The following is a 7,507-nucleotide window of genomic DNA, read 5'->3' as shown; positions in this document are numbered from 1 at the left end:
TATTATTTTCCTTTATTTTAATAATAATTGTTGTTGAAATTAGGCTTGTGTATTTATGTTTATTTGTGGGCCTTATATTTGAGCTTTATTATTTAGTATGGAATTTATGTTAATTTGTTGTTGGTAAATTAATATGAAATTTGGGTTAATTTATGGTTGGTGGATTAATTTGAAATTTGTTAATTTGGGTTTGTGGTTATATTGCATTTGGTGATTAATTTTGGATATTTGGATTATATCAATTGCATATTGTTTATTTGGATTTGGGCCTATTGTTAATTGGTTATTTGTTTGGGCTTATTGGATTGGTCTTAATATATTATTTCATTTGACCATGTGTATTATTAATATGGCTTGTTAATTGGTTATTTGTTTGGGCTTAATATATTATTTCCTTTGACTATATATATTATTAATGTGGGCTTGTTAGTTGGTTATTTGTTTGGGCTTATTAGATTGGGCTTGAGATATTATTTCATTTGGCTATGTATATTATTAATGTAGGCTTGTTATTTGATGTGAATTTTGGGCCCACAATGTGGGTGAGATTTGTTGGATGACTTGAATATTTGATATGGCTTGACCAATTTGAATTATTTAATTTGGAAATGGGATAATTATGGTGTACATTAAATTAGGCTTATATTATAGAATATTAAATTTAGGCCTAATGAGATTTATCTTAATTTATCATGTTTTGGGTTTAATTAATTGAGTTTATATTTTGGCTATTAATTTGAAAATTTTATATTAGGGTCTATGATATATGGGATATTTTTGTTGAATTATATTTGTTAATTTGAGCCTATTTTTAATTGGTGAAATTTATTGGACTAATTTGAAGTTTGAATTTGGGCTTGAATAATTATTGTGGACTCTACATATTTTGGATATTTACATTTGTGTTATTTTTGTTTTTGCATGGGCCTATTTTGCAATTCTGTTGGCTGAGTACGAATTTATGACACGTGGAGCATGAAATTTCGTGGAAGAAAGTGATTGAAAAAGCTGTAGGAAGACATTAAGCTTATTGTAAATTTATTTGGGTACGTATTTTATTTTCTAATTTTATTTGGGTTTATTTTCATTAGTTCTGTAAATATTTGTTTGTATATATTTACTCATGTACAGAATTGAATATCGAACAAACCAGAAATTTTGTTTAAATAAGAGGAATAATTCAGTAAATATGTTTTAATAAAATAATAATTTTAAAATATTCTTTTTAATAAAATAAAGTTTTTTTATTAATAAAAATTCAGACAAATGTATTTAGAAAAATCCAAAAGAATTTGAAACTTTGTTTTTAATAAAATTGTCCAAAATTTCTTTGTTTAATAAAAATTGTCTAAAAATTGTTTTGTAAATGAAGTTGTCCCAAAAATTATTTTTTAATAAAATTGTCCAAAAAATGTTTTTTTAAATGAATTCTTTTTCCTTAATTAAAATGAGATCAAAAGTATTATTTTAGAAATAGATGATTTAAATCTTTTTTTTCTTTTTAATTAAAATTCCTTTTGCAAATGAAGTTATGTCTTTTTAAATAATTTGTATAAATCACTTTTCTTAAATGACAAAAAATTGAAATACTTTTGTAAATAAAATTATAAAAATTCATTCATTTTTTGTAAAAGCAAGTAAAATAATTTTTGTTGACAAATTAAAATTTTGTAATAAATTCTTTTGATACAATAAGTGTAAATAACTTTTTTTATAAAAAAAATTAAATACCAATGAAATTGATAAAATAAATTGACTCTTTTTTGTAGATAAATAAATTGAAATCATTAATTCATAATCATTTTTTTTTATAAAATCCTTTGAAATTTCTTGAAAACTTTTTAAAAATATCTTCTTTTTATTTAGTTCAATAAATCATTTTGCATAATCCTCTTATAATTTATTTTGTGTATTCTTGTAATTAGATTTCATCATTATTTGTGTATATTGATTTTCATCATGACTTGTACATACTCATTTGCATGATTATTTTTCTTGGTTTTCATAATTAATTAGTTAATTGACACAATTCCCTTAATTTGTTTAGTAGAGACCGTATGTATACGGGCTTAAAGGGGTGTTACGGCTCACCACCATACCTTCCCAATAGGTAACCTGACCCTCGGAACCAGACTCAGTTGTTTACAAACCTATTTTTCCTTCAGGAGTCACACTTAGGGTTTTTCTTTCTTATTTTGTTTTTCCCTTCAAAAATAAAATAAAAATAAGTGGCGACTCCAAGTTTCTTTTTTTTTTTTTCAAAAAAATCAAAATTTCACCAAACAAATAAAAAGCAAGTCACGCCGTCCAGAGGGAACGCATCGTGCTAAAATGCAGGGTCCAAGTACCACCAACAAATAGTATTGCATGTCGTTCATCATCAAGTTGTCCAACAGAAATCAGATTCCTCCTCAGGTCAGGAATATGTCGAACCTTCTCCAGTAACCAAACAGACTCATTGGGCAACAATATCCGGACGTCTCCCAGACCCACAACATCCAAGGTTGAACCATCAGCCAAATACACCTTACCAAAATCACCTGCAACATAATTCTGTATGATTTCTCGGTGTGGAGTGGTATGAAACGAAGCTCCTGAATCCAAAACCCAATCATCAAGTGGATTGTCTAATGCAAGAAGTAATGCATCTTGTACCTCTTTTGTTACAGCATTAGCAGAATCATCTTCATTCTTCTTCTTAGGACTTTTGCATTGCCTTCTAAAGTGACCTGTTTTCCCACAGTTCCAGCATTGTACTTGTTGGCCTGATCTAGATTTGCTTCTATTCAGATTAGAATTTCTGGATTTTGATCTACCCCGGTTTGAATTTCTGTCATTACCTCTGCCTCTTGTCTCAAGGTTTAGGGAAGAACTAGATCATGAGGTTTCGCCTACATCTCTTCGACAAATCTCTTCAGCCAGAATTAAATCTCGTATATCATTGTACTTGAGCTTTTCCTTTCCCATAGAATTGCTTACTGCCATCCTCATTGCCTCCCAACTGTTTGGCAAAGAAGCCAAGATGATTAGAGCATGAATCTCATCATCAAAATCAATTTCTACAGACGACGAGGAAATTCACCGAAGAGATGTAGGTGAAACCTCAGGATCTGGTTCTGCCCTAAACCTTGAGACAAGAGACAGAGGTAATGATAGAAATTCAAACCGGGGTAGATCAAAATTCAAAAATTCTAATTGGAACATAAGCAAATCTAGATCAGGCCAACAAGTACAATGCTGGAATTGTGGGAAAATAGGTCACTTTAGAAGGCAATGCAAAAGTCCTAAGAAGAAGAATGAAGATGATTCTACTAATGCTATAATAGAAGAGGTACATGATGCATTACTTCTTGTAGTAGATAGTCCACTTGATGATTGGGTTTTGGATTCAGAAGCTTCGTTTCATACCACTCCACATCGAGAAATCATACAGAATTATGTTGTAGGTGATTTTGGTAAGGTGTATTTGGATGATGGTTCAGCCTTGGATGTTGTGGGACTACGAGACGTCCGGATATTGTTACCCAATGGGTCTGTTTGGTTACTGGAGAAGGTTCAACATATTCCTGACCTGAGAAGGAATCTAATTTTTGTTGGATAACTTGATGATAAAGGACATGCAATACTATTTGTTGGTGGTACTTGGAAGGTTACAAAGGGAGCTAGGGTATTGGCTCGTGGAAAAAAAAGTGGTACTCTGTATTCTTCCCTGATAATAATGATATCCTTGCAACTCCGTGGACGTAAGCAAATTGTCGAACCACGTAAATACTGTCTTGTGCGTGTGATTGTTTTTCTTTGGCGTGTGTTTTCTCTATTTTTTTTTTATTTTTTTTTTATTTTGTTTCTCACAGGTTGGGAATTCGGATTAATCACGCCCCAAGACCCACTCCAAGGGTGTAACAGTCATTTCACACCTCAAACCCAAAGGCTTAAAGTGTAACCTGACCCAAACAATCAACTTGTAACTGTAAGTAACCAATTACCAAATATCTATTCAGAGTAGCGGAACAAAATTCTAAAATCTTCAAAACTTAACTTTAAAACTAAGCATCCATCAACCAAAATCCTTTATCCATTAGATTGCAAACTCAAATAATGCAAGTGCTAACAAAATTTTCATAATCTCCAAATCTCAACTTCAAACTATCATATAAAAAAATATATTTAAAAGCTCAATATCTAAATAGCTTCCAAAAACCAAATAATCCAAATGAACATAAACTTATAAGCTAACAATGTCCAAAAATAACATCCTAAGAAAAATCCTAATGATGACCATTTCCCGACCTAGCCATCACTCCTCGCCCGAACTAAGAGCACTTGAAAAAAATTATCAACAAAAGGAATGAGCTCAAAGCCCAATAAGGAACATGAATGCAGTTCATGGATCAAATATTTCGAGTTCACTTGCAAAATAGGAGATATTATAACTAATTATTATCATAAACCTTTGAGTCAATTTTGCCAATACATTCAAAAATTTTAAATATACACTTTCATTTCTGATTCAAGGATTTTCATATCAAATTCGATCAAAACATTCAAATTATTTATTTACTCTAGTCATCAAACATCAAATGGTGCCCAATTAGGAGGGACTTTTCAAATAAGTGGTTAGCCTCAAATTGTTCCTTTAAGGTGGACGGAACCAATAAACACTACTAGTACTAGTAACCTCTAACCAAACCCCTAGAGGTTGGGGTCTAAATCAATTACATTCCCCACCAAGAAATGTAAAGGTCAACTATTATATCCCATTGACAAGGGTCAAACAAACCAAAGTCAAACACTTATTTCAATTATTCAAATTTGCAAAACATAATATCTCCACATTTCTCTGTTATAAACAAAATGTAAGGTTCTAACATACTTTTCATGCAAAACATATTTGATTCATGCATAAAACGAATAATAACTCAAAACGTTTCCAAATGATGTATATAAAATTTGTTTCTAAAAAAAAAACAACTGCATTAATTTCCCTTACCTTAAAAGAAGTCCTCAAAAACTTTGGAGAAAAATAATCTTGAAAATCTACTTTTCACCTAACAAAAATATAAGAGAAATAATCATTACTATTTATCTAAAATTATAGGTCTGACAATCCTAAAATTTTAGGTATTCAAATTAATGTTTTTAATTATGAAAGATAATTTAACCTATTCCTATTTTGGAAAATTAATAAATTTTTAATTCATATAAAACTTAATTTTTATTTTCAATTTATTTCTTGGGATACAACATAATTTAATTAAACTATAATTTATTTCACTAATTAAATTTTATGTTACTTATTAACTTAATATTTATCATTAATCTAATTATAATACTATAAATTTAACTAAATTGTATTTCACCTTGTTTATTTATACATAGTTTATTATACCACTTTCATATTTTCCAAACACAACTACCATTGTAATATATATATACATACCATCCACCCACTCACACACTTCACATGCATGCCTCTTACTATTAATAATATTATTATTTTCATCTACCCACTCACACACTCCACATGCATGTCTTTTATTATTATAAATATTATTATTTTCCTCATTCCTCTATCTTTCATTCCCACACGTATGCAACTTTTTTTTTTCACCATTCTTCTAACTTCCGGTGCACACACATTTTTTTTTCTTTTTTTTCACCATTTTTCTATCTTCTAGTGCACACGCGTTCCTTCCTTTTTTTTATATAAATATTTTCTAATCTCTTTAGCCACAAATAACAATATATTTATTTTTCGTGTCATATCCTCGTAAATATTTTAAATTTTTGTTAGTTCGGTTATTATTGTGGATGCAGTAATTTATTTATTCGTTTGTTTATTTAGTCATTCATTTATTTTGTATTGTTTCTAATTTTCAAATTATTGTGTAAACGTAATGATAATCGAATAATTTACCTGTGCTATCTCCCCTTCAACTCATTACCTGTGCAGCCTCTCTCTAAGCTCCAGAACACCTTTCATAAACGTATCCTCCTCTGACCACCTCACTCCCAACGTGATTGTTCTGTCTGTCCCCTCCTCTTCCCGTTAACCCCTCTTTTCTTGCTCACTCCTCCTTTCCGATAAAATAAAAAAAATCCCCCCCTCTGGTTCCCCCCCTGCTCCGCGGAAAATCAGCACCTGTTCTACTGTGCGTCCTCGGAGGATCCTGTCACCATCCACCCAACTAGCATGGCTACAATCAACTGTCCCTCTCCACGTGCTCCATGCAGCTGCTTTCCCAAGAAGCCCGGTCCCCCCACTCTTTCAAGGCACCAACACCTCTTCTGGGTGTTTCCAAAGTGGCGGGAAAAATTCCTAATGGCTAAAACAGACATAATATATGTAGGGGGAAAAAAGAAACGAGACCCAAAAGAGGGGGTCTACAATATATATATTTTTTTAATTTATATATTTATTTATTTGTTCATTTTATAATACTAATAATAACAAAACTAAATCTCTTTTTCTAGATTTAATCATTTGTAAATAATTTTTTTAGTTCTAATAAACCAAAATCCCTTTTCAATATTTTTTTTAATAATTTTTTTTGTCTTAAAAATAAATAAATGTGAATCGGGAGTCATCTAGGTGGTTTGATTTGATTTGATTTTTTTTTTATTTTTAATGGACAAAATCAATTCTACAAAACTAACTTTCTTTTTTTAATAAAAAAAATCCCTTTTTAATAAAAGACAATTTTCTTCCAAGTAAAAATTACTTATTTAAAGTTATAAAATTTTAAATAAATTTATAGATAAATAAAATTGTAAACAGTTTCTTTTAAATAAAATTGAATTGATTTTTTTTTAATACAAAATCTTAAAAATCCTTTTCGTTATGGTGAAAGTCAAATAAAATTCATCTATTTTAAATAAAATTGTGAAAATGCAAAATTCTCTTTTTAAACAAAATATAAAATTTTAAAGTTAATTTTTTTTTAAAAAAAAAATCAACAATCAAATTGTATTACTCTTATGAATAAAACTTGAAAAAATAATTTTTTAAATAAAGTTAGATAAACTTTCTTTTTATAGTTTTTTTTATTTACTTTTAGTCCTAATAAAATTGAATAAACCTTATTTTTCAATAATTTATTTATTTTTTTAATAAAACCAAACAATAAATAATTTCTAATAGATAAAAAAAAAAAAAAAGAGATTGAAACATTTTTGTAGTTGATTTTGGAAAAATTTGTGTTTCTATTAATTTTTTTTTCTTTCTTTCTTATATATATAAATATATTATTTTTAATAAATTCTTTTGATACAATAAGTGCAAATAACTTTTTTTTTTTTAAATTAAATACAAATGAAATTGAATCATCATTAATTGAAAATAAATTGAAACTTTTTTTTTGTAAATAAATAAATTGAAACCATTAATTTAAAATCATTTTTGATAAAATTCTTTGAAGTTTCTTGAAAACTAATTTTAAAATTTTTTTTTAGTTCAATAAATCATTTTGCATAATTCTCTTGTTATTTATTTTGTGTATTTTGGTAA

Source organism: Vitis riparia, chromosome 7 (genome assembly GCF_004353265.1).
Source record: "Vitis riparia cultivar Riparia Gloire de Montpellier isolate 1030 chromosome 7, EGFV_Vit.rip_1.0, whole genome shotgun sequence".
Taxonomy (NCBI): Eukaryota; Viridiplantae; Streptophyta; class Magnoliopsida; order Vitales; family Vitaceae; genus Vitis; species Vitis riparia.
Note: the sequence above shows the minus strand (reverse complement) of the source record.